The sequence below is a fragment of the Uranotaenia lowii genome, chromosome 3 (genome assembly GCF_029784155.1).
Source record: "Uranotaenia lowii strain MFRU-FL chromosome 3, ASM2978415v1, whole genome shotgun sequence".
In the NCBI taxonomy this organism is placed as follows: domain Eukaryota; kingdom Metazoa; phylum Arthropoda; class Insecta; order Diptera; family Culicidae; genus Uranotaenia; species Uranotaenia lowii.
Window position 1 is genome coordinate 368,482,208 of NC_073693.1, and position 18,863 is coordinate 368,501,070.

Sequence of the window (18,863 nt, forward strand, 5' to 3'; positions counted from 1 at the left end):
AAATAAAATCAAGTTATCGGAATGTTTTTCCTCAATTTTACTTAATTTGCCTTTGCCTTCATTTTGTGTTCGAAATATGTGATTTTTTTTAAATTTAAGTTACATTTCTAATGAGGAAATTTTTAGAAATGTTAATCATCCATCACCATCCATCCAATTTTGGTGTCATGAGATGAAAGTGAATAAAGAAAATGAAATGTTTTATTTCGTAAGAGTCTTGGAGAACTTTTTTCTTCATTCAGGACAATTCTGAGGTTTTACAAAATTTCTGAAAATGAATTTTAGTATTATGATTGGTCTTATCAGAAGTATGATTTGAAAGATTAAAGCTAAACAATGGTATGTATATAAGGATGGCAATGGATGTATGGAGAAAGTTTGTGCAAAACTCCAGCTCAATCGGACTTGATTGGGGGTTGCCTTAAAGCGCTCAAAGTTTTGGTTTTTGTACCCTTGAAAATCACCAAAAGGGGAACCAAAGGAAATCGAAAAAAAACGATATTTTAGTTATGATTTAGTTATGAGTAACTTAGAAGTGCACGAAATATCGAGATCTAGTGTTTATTCATAAAAAAAATTAAACAAAAATCGACTTTTCAGGAACTAATCGATTTTTCAAAAACCGAACGATTTTACAAAAAATGTTTAGTAAGTACAACTTGTTTTTTTGTCTTTTCTATAACATCGTAAATATTTCGGAAATGCGTTAGTTAAAAATGAAAAGGGACAACTAGTACTTTCTACAGACAACACAGTGCTGCCAACATTTTGCATTTTGCATCAACTTAAGAAAGAATATCCCATTTTAAAATAGCTAAGCATTGAATTTGAATCAAAGCAATCACGGTCTGCCATACAGAATTATTCAATCAAGTAGGCTCAGAACTAATTTAGAGCTATGTAAATTGTTTATTTCGTTAAGCAGTTGTTCTTACGCTAAACAAGATCTTCAAAAAAAAAATTAAATTAGAATTTCAAAGGATCCGTTCAAGTAACCATAAGCACTTAAAAGTAGCACAAATTCTGCTCTAAATCAGCTATAGTGCTTGATTTTGTGCATAATAACTCTGTGAGCCAGGTTTGGCGAAATTAACTGCTGCTTTAGTGCAGAAACTAACCTAGGGTTGCCATTCGTCCCTCCCGGACATGTTCCGCTTTTTTAGAAGATGTTTCACCGTCCCCCTTTTTTTTTTTTTTAAATGTTCCGCGTTTTTCTGAGAAAACACAACTTTTTACCACTTCAAAATAGTTTGTCCGTGCTGTATGAAAATGCTTCTTATAAAATCTCTCCTTGATTATTTTCAACTCCTGCAAATTTAAAAAATTCCAAATGATGATGGCTCCAGTTGTTTCTCCGAAATCCTAGCAGAATCCCTTGAATGTAAAGCTAAGATAAAAGGCTGATTCCGAATAAAATAGAACAGGACCATCGAGCGAAAAAAAAATATTTTCAATCAAACAATGAATGAATTAAAGAGTTAGATTAAATAAACTTGGAATGGTATGATCAAAAACGGCTGTTGAAATTTTTAAAAACTTTCTTCAAATTTAGGATTTTAAATTATAATGAACTACAAAATTTTCGACTTGAGTCTTCACAGAATACAAAGATGGAAGTTTTCTTACAAATTAAATTTTTTAAAGAAATTTCATTTTTAAATTTATTAATTCTATCTATGAACTATTTTAGCAGAACGAATTAAACATACGTACAGGAATGGCCATAAAAATTGGATTTTTAAGAGTTTTTGAAATGTCCGCTTTTTTCGGTGATGTCCTGCTTTTTTTCTTGAAATGTCTCGTTTCTTATTCTGAAATAATCTGGTAAGCCTAGTATAACCATATAAAGCACTGTATCAGCATTGGTTTATGCCATAAATAGCGTGGGCTAATTCATGACATCTATCGTTCGGACATTTTTCAGTGACTCTGCTTGTGGACCTATCAGATCCACGTTAAATGTTTGAAGAAAAAACACTCTATTTGAATGAAATTTTTAGAAACTGGTGCCCTAGATTTGAATGCCAATGCCACTGTAGTGCCTACATAGTGCTTAAAAGCATTATAGCAAGCTTTTGAGATGCCAATTTAATGCTTAGAAAATTCAGCATTTATTAATCTGATTTAGAGCTGTGTTGCATTTCAAAAGCATTATGCAAAACTGATAAAATGCTAGTTGCTTTTAAAGAGAGTGTTACGATTCTAATATGATGCTGAATAGCACTCGAAGGGCTGTTATATAGCAAAATTTCTCTGTATGTGCTGATATAGTGTAATTTGGCTCTTGAATGCTGGTATAAAGCTATAAATATGAAAAGCTTTTGTGCTTATGGTAACTTGGGCATCTTCACGCAAATTTAGTCAGTTTTTTTTCTGTAATCGACAGTGTTACGAACATTAATAAAGTTCTTCCTGAATTTAGAAAAAATCATACCTACAGTTGCGTTCAAAAAAGAATGAAATCGCGTGAAGCTGCGCACCCACTTCCAACTTTGACAAGCTGCCATTTCTCTCTCGGTTGATATTTTTTCATGAAAATTTCACACAATCTAGTTCAACTATCCATCTAACACTCTACAAAATTTGAAGTCTTTACAATGACGGGAAACAAAGATAGAGCTATTTCCGTAAAAAAGGGAAATTTGGAGTTGCTTCACTAAACTTGCTGTATCTTCGACAATTTTCATTGAAAATCCTTGTAATTTGGTCTAAAGATGTAAAAATGTTTGATCTACTACCAGGCCAAGTTTCGGCAAAATCGATGAACGTCATCAAAAATGGTGCCGGGTAGAAAATCAGGTTCATTATCGCCCAGCAGACGATTTCATTCTTTTTTGGACGGATGTTTGTATGGAAAACATCGTAATCCATGTATTCTTGTTTTTTCATTAACAAAATCATAATCTTGTCACCAAGAATGTTGTAAATTGATAGGAATTTCATTTGTGCTTTGTTTCGGAAGAGAAAATGTATCAATAGAGTTCGAAATAAGAAGAACAGAGATTCAGAAATGAGCTGCTAGTTATTCCGATAAACAAATTTGATATACAATTAAAGCGAGTATTCAATTCGCTCTTGTGTTTCAATACCAGCTCTGTTGGAACAATTTCTATTTCTAAACAAAGCAGGAATGTAGTTTCTATCAATTTACAACCTTGTTTGTAATAAATTTTGATTTTGTGGAAGGAAAACCAAGAATACATGGATTACGATGTTTTCCATACAAACATCCGTCCAAAAAAGAATGAAATCGTCTGCTGGGCGATAATGAACCTGATTTTCTACCCGGAACCATTTTTGATGACGTTCATCGATTTTGACGAAACTTGGCCTGGTAGTAGATCAAACATTTTTACATCTTTGGACCAAATTACAAGGATTTTCAATGAAAATTGTCGAAGATACAGCAAGTTTAGTGAAGCAACTCCAAATTTCCCTTTTTTACGGAAATAGCTCTATCTTTGTTTCCCGTCATTGTAAAGACTTCAAATTTTGTAGAGTGTTAGATGGATAGTTGAACTAGATTGTGTGAAATTTTCATGAAAAAATATCAACCGAGAGAGAAATGGCAGCTTGTCAAAGTTGGAAGTGGGTGCGCAGCTTCACGCGATTTCATTCTTTTTTGAACGCAACTGTACATTCAACATCCCTGAAAATCTTTGTTTGAAGAAAAACTCTTCGTCGGATTTAGACAAATTTGATTTGCATTAATTCAATAAAGACAATTTTTAACTACCATCGAAAAATTAAAATGATTGGAATCTAAGAGCACCTACATATATCCGTGGTCCAAACAGCCGGTTTAGATCCAAATTTTGATCAAAGCAAACGTGGTCCATTATACCAGTTTCAACTCAATTTTATTAGAAGCGGTTTGAGGATTAGTCCAAAACTGATGATGTTTGGATCAAATTTGACGCAGCTCTTAATCGTTAGATGCTTAATGGAACATAAGTAGGATTGCCGGATTTTTCACTGGATTGGAACTAATTTCGTTGGTTCAATTCTCATATAAATTAGACCCAAGAATTGACCACGTATTTTCAGTTTATCCATTCAAGACTTGAAAATAAACTTTATTCACGTTAAAGTTAGTTTCAAATCTGTAGAAATTTAAACATAATTTTTTTTCTCCCTAAAATAAAACTTTTTTTCTTTTGATATTAGAAGGATTATTACATTTTCAATATTTTCCCCACCCTGCAATGTTTCAATTTGCTATTTCATGCCTTGTTTGCATCAAAAAACATCCATGGCCTGCTATAGTTGGGGTATACAGTGAGCGAAACAAGAATAGTAACTCTATGTGTTTTGCTCGTGAAAATATGGATGGTTGAAAATTGTGATAAATTTCTTGTACAGATTGTTTTAAATTGATCAACGAATAAATTATATAGACATTTAATTTTTTTGGATGAAGCAATTGGCGTTTAAGAACCAAAAATATGGAAAAAGATGCGAAATAAGCATAGTACCACTTAATGCGTTTCTTCAAAATCAAAATTTATTCTTAAAATTTACTAAGTAAAAGTGAATAATAATAAGGCTTCTACGAACTATTTGAATAGACAACTGCATTTTAGGCGTTTTCTAGAATTCCAACAAGCTTCAAAAAGATTTTCCTTTAGCATTCAGGAATTTTACATTGGAGCTTAAATACTTCATCAAACTGCTTAGTTTTTTCATTAAAATGACGGAAAATGATGAAACACAATGTTTGAGCTGAATTTGAATGAAAAAAAAATCAGGCTGCTCAATCTTTATTTATCCGTTGACTAATTTAAAACAAATTGTAGAAGAAAATTTTGATACTTACCAATCATCCGTATTTTAACTAGCAAAACACATAGTGGTACTATTGTTGTTTCGCTCACTGCATTGAGATACTTATGAGATTCTTCTCAAAGCGTTAGTTCAACTGTGAATATAAATTATGTGACTTTTTTCACAATTTCAAATCTTTTCGCATTTGTGTTATTTTTACATTCAAACAATCAAAGCATGGTGAGAAATTTGACAAAATATACGAAGAAAAAAACAAAAATCAAATTTTTCTTAAATTGTTTTGGAAACTTTAGACCCAAGGAAAATCAGGCTTAAATTCTAAAATCAGGGAAAAGCGGAATCTTATCAGGTAATCAGGTTGGGCCTCCAAAAATCAGGCAAATTCTGGAAAATCAGGCACATTGGCAACTCTGCTCGCATGTGTTCTTGCCTCCTATTAATCTCTCTTGTTTCTTTATCACTAGTCACTAACTCACTACCCATCGACTCGGGATTCTAGCTGAGCGAGCACATGGTCGATGGCTTCGATCTTGCTGCTATTTACGGTCAAATTGGTGAAGCGATCAGTGCTGCTTCAAGGTTCAAGGTGTAGCTCTGGTTTTTTATCAAATCTTTCGCGGCCTGAAGGCAGGCCCTGGTAAGGCAGTGTAGCATGCAGCGACTTAGCAGCGTTCAGCGGCTGATGAACCTACGGGTTATCAGCGGATACCGGACCATGTCGTCCGAAGCCGCCTGCGTAGTGGCGGGCGTTATGCACATCTCGGTTTTGCTGGAGGAGGATGTCTATTGCTACGACAACAAAGACACACCCAACGTTCGAGATCTCTCCAACGAGGACTCGATGTCCAAGTCCAACTGGCAGAAGCTGTGGGACAGCTCAGCGAGAGTAAGGTGGACCCATCGTCTGATCCCGCACATCGGGAGCTGGATCGGAAGAAGACACTGTGAAGTGGACTTCCATATGACGCAATTCCTGACTGGTCATGGCTGCTTCATGAAGTACAACTACCGGTTTGGACATGTGTTTTCGCCATTTTGCCCAAATTGTGGTAGAGGACGTAGAGGAAACACCCGAACATGTGGTGTTTGCCTGCCTGAGGTTTGCGGCGTTACGTACCAACATACATATTTGCCGTCTGCGGGTCCGACACGACAGCATACAACGTGGTGCAGAGAATGTGTACAGATTCCAACACTTGGCATGCGATCAGCGATGGGTTCACCCGGATCATGACTGCATCGACGGGGAGCATCTGAGTAGTGTGCGTCCACTACCTTGGTCGAAGCTACAAAGATAAGGCATCATCTTTTGCGTAGCGGAGGTTAGAGGTATGCTGCGGGTGTGTAGGATATCCCTGCGACGGGGGGTATCCGAGTAGTGTCGCTTTCTAATGGTGAAACTGCGAGGATAAGACTATACCTTCCTCGTAGCGGACCTCGCAGTAAGAGGGTTAACCACTGGCGGGGGATACCCACGGGTAGAGAGGCTTTCGAGTCAGTGTAGGTTGTCGTCACTGTCGGGAAACATCCGAGTCGTAGCGTTTGAAGTCCCTAATGTGTGCCGTGACAGACTCTCGATCTGGCACACGACGGGCAGAAAAAGCCGCGGGCTCTAAATCCTAGAGTTGCCAGCCAAAGGGATAAAGAAGACCGGACAACGGTCGGAGTAGACTGACCCCACCGATGGGGGGCTGTCGAGTAGTATGCGTCTGACCCCACGGTTTAAAGCTACAAAGATAAGGCAACATCTTCTGCGTAGCGGATGCAGTGGGTGCGCCGCGTTCGTGTGTAAGATTCTCCACTTTCGGGGAGTATCTGAGTAGGGTGGTTCCCAACGACCAAAGCTATGGGGATAAGACTTGACCTTCTTCGCAGTGGAAATCGTTAGAAAAGGGTTATTCCACGATCGGGGGATACCCACGGGTAGAGTAGCTCTCGACGCCGGGTGAGCCATTCGAGTCGGAGTATGATGACGTCTTCGTCGGGAATCATCCGTGTGCGTGTGCTGTGACTGGCGCGAGTCTGGGATAAGCTGCTCTCGATCGGCACACGACGGGTAAGATGGCAAACCTCGAATCCTGGAGATAAGAGGTCGGGCATCGAGTCGTTAGAGTAGAGATCAGGCCTCGAATCTTTAGGGGAAGAGATGTGTGGTCAACCCCGAGTCTTTATGATAAGGGATCGGGTCTCGAGTCGTAAGAGGAGGGATCAGGCCCTTAATCAACAAAAGGAGGGGTATAAGTGGTCACCTCGAGTCATTACAAGGAGAGGTAAGATCTCAAGTCGCTAGAAGAGAGGTCAACCTCGAGTCGATGCGAGGAGGGGTTGGATCTCGAGTCTTTTGAGGAGAGATCAGGCCTTGAGTCGCGAAGATGAGAGGTTTGTGTGGGAACCTCGAGTCATTGCGAGAGGATGTCGGTTCCCAAGACGTTAGAGGAGAGTTCGGACGTCGAGTCGTAAGGATGAGAGGTTTTGTTGAAGGTGGTCTCTTCAATGAGTATTGCCTTGGAAAGCACTAGCACGAAAATACCTTCCACTGTTGAAGAATAGTGTATCAAACAGTTCGAGGTGGGAACCAGGTTGGCGGCCCCAGGTGGAGTTTAGGGAGTAGGAGGTAACACGAAGTATATCATGAGTCTTCCCATTGTACCCATAGACCCAGAGTAGCAAACTGGGTGGACACAGCGGTTCGCCGTGCCTTGGAATACAATCCGTCAACCGGGATTTACCCCTGGGTGATCAACTAATAAAAAAAATTTTATGATTTTGTCTTGGTTAGGATTGTTCGATCTTCAGGAAAAGATTGATCTCCAAGATTGATTCAGATAAACGGCCGTAGGATCGATCCACCTAGAAAATCGGAGCTTGAGAATCGATCTTTCGATTTTTAACAACTGTTTGTAAAAAAAAACAAAAAAACGAACTAGAAATGTTAAAGGTATGTTAACCGTCTTCCTACGTATAAAAAATGCCTTCAAACTGTAATCAAGGAACAAACTACATCAATATCTGCTGAGGGGAATTCCGCAAAATCCGCAAAATCCGCAAATTTTATTTTGGGTACCGATATCGACCAGATGCCCCAAACAGATGCACTGTTGAACATAAAATCGGTACTGAAAATTTGATCTAAATACCTCCAACTCACCAAGGAGAGAAACATTGCAGAAGATCGAAGATCGAATCGAAAATAAACCGTTTTAATCAATCTTTTTCTGGCTAAAGGGTCGATCCAAAAAATCGAATATCTGAGTTAAAATGATCGATCTTCCAAAGATCGATCCAAGATCGAACAATCATAGTCTTGGTACATTTCGTACCTGAAAATTATTAAATTTTCAAGGTGATGGTTGGGAGCTGTTGATTTATCGATCGGACGTCCTTGAAAATTCAATGAAGATGGAATAGCTTAGGAGGACAAACTCCAACATTTTGGTTTTTACTTTATGCTCTTAATAATTTTTTCAAAACTTTTTCTACACTTAAAGTTTTATTTTTTTCAACACTCAAATTTAATTGTTGGGATCAGTTCATTTATTAAAAAGTCCCGTCAATGATCGAAACTTCAAAGAAGATTGTTATTCAACTTCCAACTTGCTATTTTTACACCGTAGTTAAGTTTAATGAAATCGACTATGGAAAACCTATCGCAGCAGGCTGCCTGGCAAACGTCCACATGTTAATATTTTCACTCCGTGAAGCTGGCTGGTTAAAACATTGTTCTGTTTATCCTTCCAGGATTTCCCTCAGGGCCAGAACGGGTCAGTCAGCGGCATCCCGATGTCCGGTAATTTTAGCACATTAAAGTCATCGAGCTTGTGTTTGTGTAGACGGAGCTGGAAACTGGTTGTAAAAATAGAACCGTCCCCCGGAAGTGCTATGTGGTGTGCTTAATGCTGAACGTGTGTTGTTTATCTGGCTTCCGGCAGAAGGACAGCATCGATGAAACGGCCGTTTATATCCAATTTGTTGCTTAATGTTGAGTTTAATTTTAACCTTGTTTAATGGATTTTTCATCTGGGCATTTCACTGCGGAATCCAAGAAGTTGTCACATTAAAGTATGGAATTCCCGATTATGAAGTTTTTTTTTTTTCATTTTCAGTGGTGAAACTCTAAGTTAAACGACTGCCTACTGGTACACCTTTTATTGGAAAATATCACCCGTTGTTGGCGCTGCTGCTGACCGACAAATGGCACCTCAGGGAATAAGCATCCGGATCCATCCGTGGGAAGCAGGTACAGGTAATTTTCCCTTTTGGTTTTTGTTTTCCTTCTTCATTTTCCTCTACTCAATGGGACAATTGAAAGCCAACAAACACCGGACAAAACGGGGAACGGGAAACTTCCCGGATGTGCCTTCCGGGCAACAACATGAGACATGAGATCTGAGACCGACCAGCAACCGTCCGGTCCGTTTGCTTCCCCCCTTTACGTTCGGGTTGTTGCGGACTCCTACCTATTTATTCCCGTTGTAAATTTATCTTCTCTCATCACCTACAAGGTTGATTGCATTCGACAGTTGCTGCTGTTGATAATGTCACTGTCGGGGGAATTATGAGACAGACTATGAAGAATAATTGGTTTGACGGCTTTTTAGTGGTTATATCCTCTACTTGAAAGTTATTTTCTGCACTTCAGTTTGATAAAAAGAATAAATTTTTGGTAACTAATTATAATAAATTTAGAGTTTGAGTTTTAAAAAAATAAGGATTTTCAGAATTCTGAATTCGGTTTCCAATTTCATGCTAACTCATACCTAAAGTTTTTGTTAAGTTCAGCTTGTCTTACAATGGAGAACTGTCCCAAAAATTGGAATTCTTTTTATATCTTTCCTTCAAAAATTTCTGGCAATCCACCGGTACATTTTTTGTCATCTCTCCGGAAACCAGCTGCGGGAAGATTGAACTCGCTTATAGTTGAATCAATAACCTCGGATAACGTTGAAGGAAGCAGAAAAAAAAAAACAAACCAACTAGGTAGGTTCGGAGGAGCCCTAAATTGAAATCAACAGGCTTCCTTCGCTTTTCAAACTCGGGCGAAAGAGACAGGAGTAGGAGGAGGGGGGAAAAACTTTTACCTCAATCGCTGATACCTATGCAAATAAAACGATCCCAATATCCCGAAGTTGGGCGAGGAAGAAAATAAAAATTGTTTGAAGACTCTGTGAGGAAAAAAAAATGAAGGAAAAAACAGTCAGCCCCGTAGCAGCAGGCCGTGGAAGCAATTTTATCATCCACCAATAGCTCGCCTCCAAAATGCTTCTAGGTAGGCGTTGATAACGAGAACGACGAAATACACGGAAAAAAAAAAATCTGAAATCGGTGTACCGTAGCTTATAGATATCTTCTGTTTCAACTGCTTTGACGATATTTTTTTTTCTTCTTCTGTTGATTCATCTGTTTGCGTAAACGGTTTTCTGAATTTGTATTTCGGAAATTTATGGCCGTTCTATAAAAATTGAGTAAACTTCAGCTGGTTCTGGCTGCCTGATATGACACCGCCAAGATCAATTCTAAAACGGACAACCGATAAAACTTTTAACGGGTCAACAACTTTCTTGGGCTAACGAAATCTTCAGAAAACTGGGGAACCTTTCGAGAGGGTCGTCGTTTTTTTCTTTTTTTCTGGGGGACTCTTCGAGGGTTGATAAAATTTAGCTACGCAATTTGTTTGCTTTTTTACTCTAAGTACAAACGTACAAAAATACGATTCTTAGATATGTATCTGTACATGGATTGGTTTTCGATTTCATTTTATACTAAAACCTAGATCGAATCAGTTTTTTCTTGTTCATTTCCGTAGATCTTACCTAAAGTGTTGTGATGGGATAATCCTAGCTAGACTGTTATTGGTTTTTGTTTTTTTTTAAATTTTTTTCTTGTTTTGAGGGGGTGATTGATGATTATAATGTTTATAAACATATGGCAAGGGACTTCTGTGAAGGTTTTGCGGAGTAAGATTTTAGAAATCTTCCCCTCCCTCATGAAGCCCGTGGAAGCTTTTTGAGGATCGGTTTTTCTTTCCCACTTTCTTCATCGGGTGAAAGGATGTAATGTTTCGAATTGACAATAGTTTTTGGACACTGCACCATCTTCACTTACTCAACACGCCACGCCACCCAACTTTCTTAGTCATCTTCTGAAGCCATCTGCTATCATTTCTCCAGTGATGCCAGCTCGGCGTAGTTTGTCGTGAGGAGCGGCATTTTGGCGGTGTAGATTTGCGAGTTGATCCCACCCGGACCTCCCCCGTTCGACGACAGGGACGAAGTTTGCGACGTGCTGAGCATACTGTCGTACGTTACGGGCGTGAAGTCCCGCAAAGGCAGTCTTGTGTAGATGTTTGGCGATGTCGTCCCACTCGTTCGCCCCACCACCGGTTGTGCTGCCGACGAAATTGGCAGCACTGTCGTCGTGGTTGTTGTTCCGGCTAGATTGCTGGTCGCACTGATGTAGGTGCTCCGCACCGGAGAATTGTAGATCGCGTAGCTCGGGTTCGTCGTTAGCGAGAGCTCGCCGAACTGTAAACAAACTTCGTTAGAAAACCTGAATCCAAAAACAGTGTTGCCAGAAAAAAACCAACCTTTTTCAATCCGTTTCCAGTTGGCGAAAGATGCATCGGCGAGTAAGCTCCCGACGTTGGTTTGTTGTTTGGCATTATCATGGTCAGGGGTGGTTGAACCGTATATTTTAACCGATCGGTGTCCAGCGTGAGGCGTTCGAATTGTTTCTCCTCGTCGTCTTCGCTGTTCTCGTGCGGTATCACGTCCGGATTTTTGTCATCGATGCTCGAGTGGCTGCCGATGTTGCGACTCAGCGGTTCCGCGCTGCCCTTGTCCTGTTCCGTTGTGCCCGGCGGGTGGTGCTTTTTCTGTAACAAAAATGAAAGCAGATGTTGTATGATTTTTTTTTTGAGTATTTTATATTTATGGTTTAAATTAACTTGCGTTGATTCAAATAAGGTTGAAGATTTTGTCTACATGTTTCTGCTTTAAAACGCTCAAGCGCCAATGTGGTCTAGCGGATAGGCTGGTGCGAGTCTGACGCACTGGGTTCGATTCCCGGTATCGGCAAGAAAACTTAGAGATACCTAAGAGTATCTCTAAGATACCTTAGAATCGTAGAGATACCTTAGGTATTTCCTAAGAGATGAGCTTATGGCATTAAGGCATGGATCATCATGAATCTGGACGCATTGAAGCAGGTCTATCTCGGAGCTATGTAAACGAAATAAAGGGTTTTGTACTCAAAATGTAGGCTTTTTATTGCACTTTACAGTTAAAATAATGAAAAAATTATTTCGATGTGTTTTTGATGAAATTTCGAACTTTTCGTCGAATACCACTCATCAAAGTTTGGACATCCTGTTCGCTGACCTCAGCGGCCATTTTGTTCCACCATCTCTTCATCTCTGTTGCATCTCGAGTCTTCCTACCATTTTTCCTCATCTTTTGCTTGTCAATTGCCCAATATTTTTCAATAGGGCGGAATTGAGGGCAGTTGGGTGGGTTGGTGCCCTTTTCTACTAAATCCACCCCGTTGTCCCGATACCATTGTAGTACCTCTTTGCTGTAGTGGCAGCCTTCCAAATCTGGCCAAAACTACTGGTCCTTTGTGAGATCTAATGCACGGAAGAATACGTTTTCTCAGGCACTCCTCCTAGTACATCTTGGAGTTCATGGTCTTGTTTGTCACAAAAACCGGTGTTTTTCGTCCACAGCTGCAAATACCTTGCCAGATCAAACACTTTCTTGCAAATTTATCGGCAAAAACAAATTTGAACTTGTCGGAGACATCACCCCGACCAGTGGCTTTATATTTTTTTTGCCAGGAAGCTGCCCAAAATCCATCTACACGTACGTTTCGTCATTCATGAAGATGCATCCGTCGTACTTCGTTAGGACCTTGTTGTATAACTTCCGGGCACGTCCTTTGGCCCCATGGCTTTATACAAACATCTTACTGTTCAATATGGTCCGATCAGAATTGATATAATTTTTCATACAATTAATAAAGTTTTATATTTCAGGTCCTTTATTTTTAAAGAAGTTCTCTTAAAAACAAAAAAATCTAAACATGCCTTGAGCAAAGCATATGGTTAGACACGTTCTGCGTCGCAGGTGAGTGTTCTTTTATTATTATTTTTTTTTAATCTTACTGAAAAAAATATCAACAAAAATCAAGCTCACAGGGCAGCGGTGCGTATGATAGTGGAAATGATGGATAAATCTATCATTTTCCAAACAATGGTAGTATTCCTTAGTGAAAACATCACAAATAACAGATGATGCATTTTATGTACTGTTGATAAGTGTTATAACAATCATATTGATTTTTTTTATTTCTCAAGACTCTGTATAATTACTTTTTGTGTTCTGTAGAGTAATTACGCCTCAGATTCAGATAGACAAATTCTGATTTTAGTTCTGTTTCTTGTCGTTCTAGTTTTTTTTGTATAATTACCGAGTTTCCACGCATTTGTTCTGAATCTCTTACCATTGACTTATTTGGAAATATTTTTCATTAGCTAATCTATGTTAATCTCAGTAAAAACAATCGAAAATTCAAATTTATTGAAACGAGTAAGGTTAGGTGACAGGTAGGGAAAATTCAACTACGGTAAGTTAGTGAACCCTTCTGACAATGATATCGAGACTTTGGCGTATGTTATCATACTGTTAATGCTCGGTTGAATTGGAGGTTGGGTTAACTCGAAGTTCAAGTAGGGCCCAGCTGTCCCAGTCCGTCGAGCACTATCTTAACGCTTCCCTCAACTGGTGCTTCAGAACCCTCGGGCTCTGTTGCCGCTATCCTTTTCTAAGCTACTCTACTCTCATATAAATTTTTCTCTTCTGTGCCCCGATCTGTTTTTCCTTTCCGGGTCAACCAGGTAGCTCATAAACCCATACGAAAAAAAATCTCCAGTTCCTAATCATCAATTCAAGTCCCATGTTTTTAAGACCTAAAATCGATTTTTTTCCTGGCTAAGCTAAAAATAGATTTTGGTACTAATTAATATTGTGGTACGAACAGAAAGAAACAGTAAAATAAAAAATATACGATTCTTATAACTATTTTCTTAAATATCCTTTGGAAACTTGCTTGGAATAACTCCAAACCGGTGCATTGATTTGTTTGACTTCATTTTTCTGATTCCCAAAAAATTTTTGACAATTAGGTTTGAAAATTTGTTTTGCTTTATTGATAAAATTTTCATTTTTGTGTTCCTATCCCTCTGCAAATGAGATGCAGGATAAGTGAGAAACCTCTGAACAAGAGAAAATGTTAGATCGCTTGAACTCTTGCTAATCCAGGTTCGATTGTATTTCTTTTAAACTGAAACCTTGCAGAAAACTAAAATTTAATTTTTAATCCTCTTCAAAGTTTAGCAGCATTTTCTGATACTTTCACGTTATTTTCTATTCACTAATTTCTGATACTTTCACGTTATGGACAACGCTCTAAAAGCAAATTCACTGAGAAAAAGTGGTAGAAATTTTGCCACTGGTAGCACATTTTGAAAATTTTACCATGTAAAAATGTTCTTATTTTTTATTTCCTTCTGCCTTCGTTTTGCGTAGCATCTGTGTAGCCTGGAAATCAATTTTTCCATTTTTTGTATGGAAACACGTTAAACATATCAAATATATGCTTGTTGTGTTCGAATATGAGCACGTGGAGACAAATGGCACTAATACCAATTTGTTGCACTAAGTTCAAGCTTCAATTTGATTTATTAGTTTTGAAAATCTACTTGCACGTTTTTGCAATAAACGCTCGTGAAGTTGAGTAAAAATAAAACTTAAAAATGCAATAAGTTGGCTAGGAAATGTCGTAGAATGTTGCAATCTTGTGCAAAACGTGGGATTTGAAAGTCTCAACAAATGTTTGGAACATTTTGTTCATGTAAATTTTCATCTAACTATAGTTAAGTTTAAAAAACTAACTTTTAAATAACTTTTAAAATAAAACCTTTATAACTCTGCTCTGAAAAGAGATAGAGTTTTGATGTATTGCACAAAGTTTCATATTTTCTTGTATTCTACAACTTTGTAGTATAAAATAATGCTCTATGTATTGAAAGAAAAAAGTTAGAATTTTAAATTTTTTTATAGTAGGCTTTGACTAACTTTTGATAATTTCAAATTATGAAGCATGTTTGAAGAAGCAAATGTTCTGAAGACACTTATGAGATAAAATGAAAAACAGAGGCACTATAAAAAAAGTTCCACTTTTAGCCCTTTCGGACCACAGTGCACTGTGCAGTGGCTGGTAAAGCATGTTGATAAACTAAAATTAAAATAAAATCAGTTTATCAAAGATATCCCATTTTTTCATTTTCATGGTGGTGGTTTTCTCCGGTTCAACATGAAATTTCTATAGATACTTCTAATGGACAGTGTGCTTTTGTTTCTAAAGTCCGTAGCAGGGTGACATTGAGAGAATAAATGCTTAACATGTGGCCCGTAGCTATCTTTTTGTGGCCTGCGAAGTTTTTTTTTCCAGAATGATCACATTCCAATCTAAGTTCTATTTAAGAGTTGAGTTTTTTGATCTTTTATTCAAAGAGAAGGTTTGAAGAACCTCTTAGCTGATGCTTAAGTTAGGTTTATGATGGTTTCTGTACCATTTTCAGATGAAGTTTATCAAAATTAGTATCGAAACAAAAGTCTGAGAAAATCTTTTTTTTTCCAATATTTCACACATGGACAATACTTTCGAATATCAGATGTGTATTGCTAAGATTTTTTTTTATTACCTCATACCATTATTCTAAAAGCGATGAGAGCTCCTAAATGGGTACATGGCACTAGGTTGAATTTTGACGGGGTTTTGAAGGCTTCATGGAAAGAATAATATGATGTTAAAAAAAAACTTCAGCCAAATTTAGCACAAAGTTAAATAGCGGAAATCAAAACACATTTGTTTACGAATTAAATGTTTTATTTGTCAAAGTTTAGCACATATATGTTAGCTTCCTTTGAAGCCAGTAAATATCACGGAAAAACAGATACCGTAATCCGGGGTAAGATTTTTCATAATATTTTTTATATCAATCCACGTAAAACCAGTAAAAACCTATACCAAATTTCATAAACCTGTTTTTCATACTGTACCTATATATTTTGAAAGAAAACAAATGAAAACAAAAACTAATTTTTATATCATCACTTAATATCAGTTAATCATTAATTTGCCCTGGATATAAAAGAAAAAATTATGGTGTGGCCCTTCTGCTTATCTTATCTCCTAAATTTGGCCCGCCTGTTGAAAATGTTGGCCACCCATTGCCTAAATGCTATTCTCGGTAGTAGAATTTATAACTTTTCAAGCACGAATTCGTATCTGAAACTCATTGGTACATTTTGGTGTCCAAACACTGTCGATACAAAATATCCTTCAAAAAAGGTGTCTTTAACTGGAAAGTTCTCGTGACGCGAGATTCCGTTTGCAAATTTCAATTTGCACCCCTATCGTTGTTGCAAGACATAATTCTACGTCAAAAATTGTATCTTTGAGATAGAAGAACACTTGATCATTCTTATTTAGCAACTGACTCAGTAGCAAACTTTTTCTTCGTAAACAATCAAAATCGCTACCCGCGACGCTGTTTAAGTTTATAGCGTATTCGTTTATAGGCAGAAACAACCTAGTTTGTCACTAGTTTGGCACTAACTGCTATCATCATGTTCATTTATCCCGTCAGTATTTAGTCAACCAGTTTGCACGAGTTTTGCTCTGAAAGGAAGAGGTGGCAATCCATAGTCAGCGTTATGTAGCCATACAGTTTCATTGTCCCGGTTGACGGTTTTGTTTGTTTATTAAAGTAAAACTTTGGCAGTGGAAAAACGAAAAATGTATTTGGAAATGAGAATTATAAGCGCATACTATCATATGTTCCATATCATGAAGTCAACATTTTCATTTTTTCTTCCACAACATCAATCTATAAAGACTTCATTATAGCACATCTACCAAGAAGTGTTCAATAAAAGTTGTATTTTAATCATATTTTGCAAAAAAAGGTATGGTATTGGTAAAGGTATTTCAAAATCTCACTCGCAAAAACACTGATTCAGACTTTTCGACATTCCTTGTGTAAGTTTTCACTTACCTAATAACAACAGCTACAAAATAACTGAAACAATATACCTATAATTTGAACAAATTTTGTAGTGCATTGATCGAATTATACGGAAACGAATTCGTCATCATTACTGACACTCAATGAAGAAACTAATTATGGGGAAGGTAAACAAGATTCATAGACGTTTCCAGCCAAGATGAGATCCCGTGGGGGCAAAATGCCCCATTCAGAAAAATAATTTAACCAGATTTTGGACCGTTCATAAATTGAATTCAAAATTTGAAATCTTTCCCAAATCGATTTTCAGCCATAGTCAAATGACCTCCATTCTTCTAGCATTCTTGTAGATTCTGCCCTGATTTACCTTGTATCGAGAACAAAGTGCATTCATGGAAGTGTAATGTTTGCACTTTGGTTTCTTAATGCGGGTTCCAGATTGAAGCTGATCGTGCCAGCTAGTGTTACCAGACGGAATTCAGATTCCTTATTAAAATTCAAAATGTAAGTAAGAGAACTTTTGAATCTTGTTTTTAAGATTGAATTTAGGCTTAGAATTCATAAAAAAGTATTAAAATTTCTAGACTACAAAAACGACATCTGGGAGCCCTACCGAATCGAATCGAGATCACCAAGCAAAAGTACAAAAGTCCCCCCACCCATTTCGAACAACGACCGACCGGAAACGGCACTAGATTTGCAATTTGCTCCAAATGGAATAATAAAGTGCAATGAGCTTCGACAGAAGGACCAACAAACGAATACAAATGAGAAGATTTACCCAGCAGAGCAAAAAAAAAAACCGGGTTGTCAGAAAATAATGCTGGTTCCTCCATCCGAGTGGGTGGGTGGGGAGTGGAGAAGTTCCCATATCATACCACCGATTATGTATGCTGCATGGATGGATGCAGCCATTGCTCTGATGTAGCCAGGATACCGGAAACAGAAGAAAGCAATCGTTTTAATCAGAAATCACATCATTCCGAGCAACCAACCAATGATGATCAGCTGCTTGCCAGAGATATTGTGTTTGATTTCATCCGGCAGTTCGGATTTTAACTCTCGGATGCTGTGAGTGGGTGAGGAGCTTTCAAGAACATGTAACTTCCGACTCCCGAAAGTCCATAACTTTTAATTGGATGTGGGAACGAATGAACGTTCGGTTCGGTTCCAAGTTTTGCACCGACTTTTTGTTTGCTTTACCCACATAGGTACGGTGCATACGTCCTGGCAAGTAAGGTTGATGTGTGAAATTGCATTGACAGTAATGTCGTGCACTTAAGCGAATTAAATCTAGAGAAATGGGGTAGCTTTATACCGACTGTAAAGAGCGTCGAGGGAGTTTTCGTATGAGATGAAAGTTTCCGTATGCATTTGTTTTATGATCTTCTATCTGTTCACTTTCTGTTGGTAAATCAACATAAAAGTGCTATTTGTTTAACATGATAGTTTTAAAAAATGAACACAAAACTCTTTAAGTGCATTCAAGGTTGTTTGATTACTTTTCGAATTATTGAGATTGAAAAATATTTTTGAAAATTAATTTTAGCATGATTTTATAACTCGATTTCTGTATTTTTACCATGAAGTTACGAATATAAACACTGATGCTTCTGTCACTTACCTTCGTTTTGAATTTCACAAAAATGATGATACAGATGGCGACCAGGAAGAGCGTTATCGCAGCACCAACCAAAGCTCCGAGCAGCGGGGTCAGCTGGACGAGCACGGCCTTTGAGGGAGCTACAGATACAAACGGAAGAAAGGAAACAAAAAAAAGGAAGCCAAATGTCAAAAAAATATTACTACTGAACCACTATCGCTTTCTTCTCTGGACGCCGCCGAGTAGCAGCTTTAAAATACTATTCCCGAACATGAAACGTAAAATCTGAAGATAAACTATCTCTCCCTCCGACGGAATTGCCGCAGCCCCATCGCAGCAGCCTATGACTTTTGCTGGGCTACTAGATGTTGCAGCTGAGGGAAAACGAAA

The 18,863-nt window shown here is 37.9% G+C and overlaps 1 pseudogene; it reads right to left on the reverse strand.

The window, feature by feature from the left end:
- Positions 1-513: 513 nt before the first annotated feature.
- LOC129754068 (uncharacterized) overlaps positions 514-18,863 on the reverse strand; it is a 42,150-nt pseudogene continuing 23,800 nt past the window's right edge.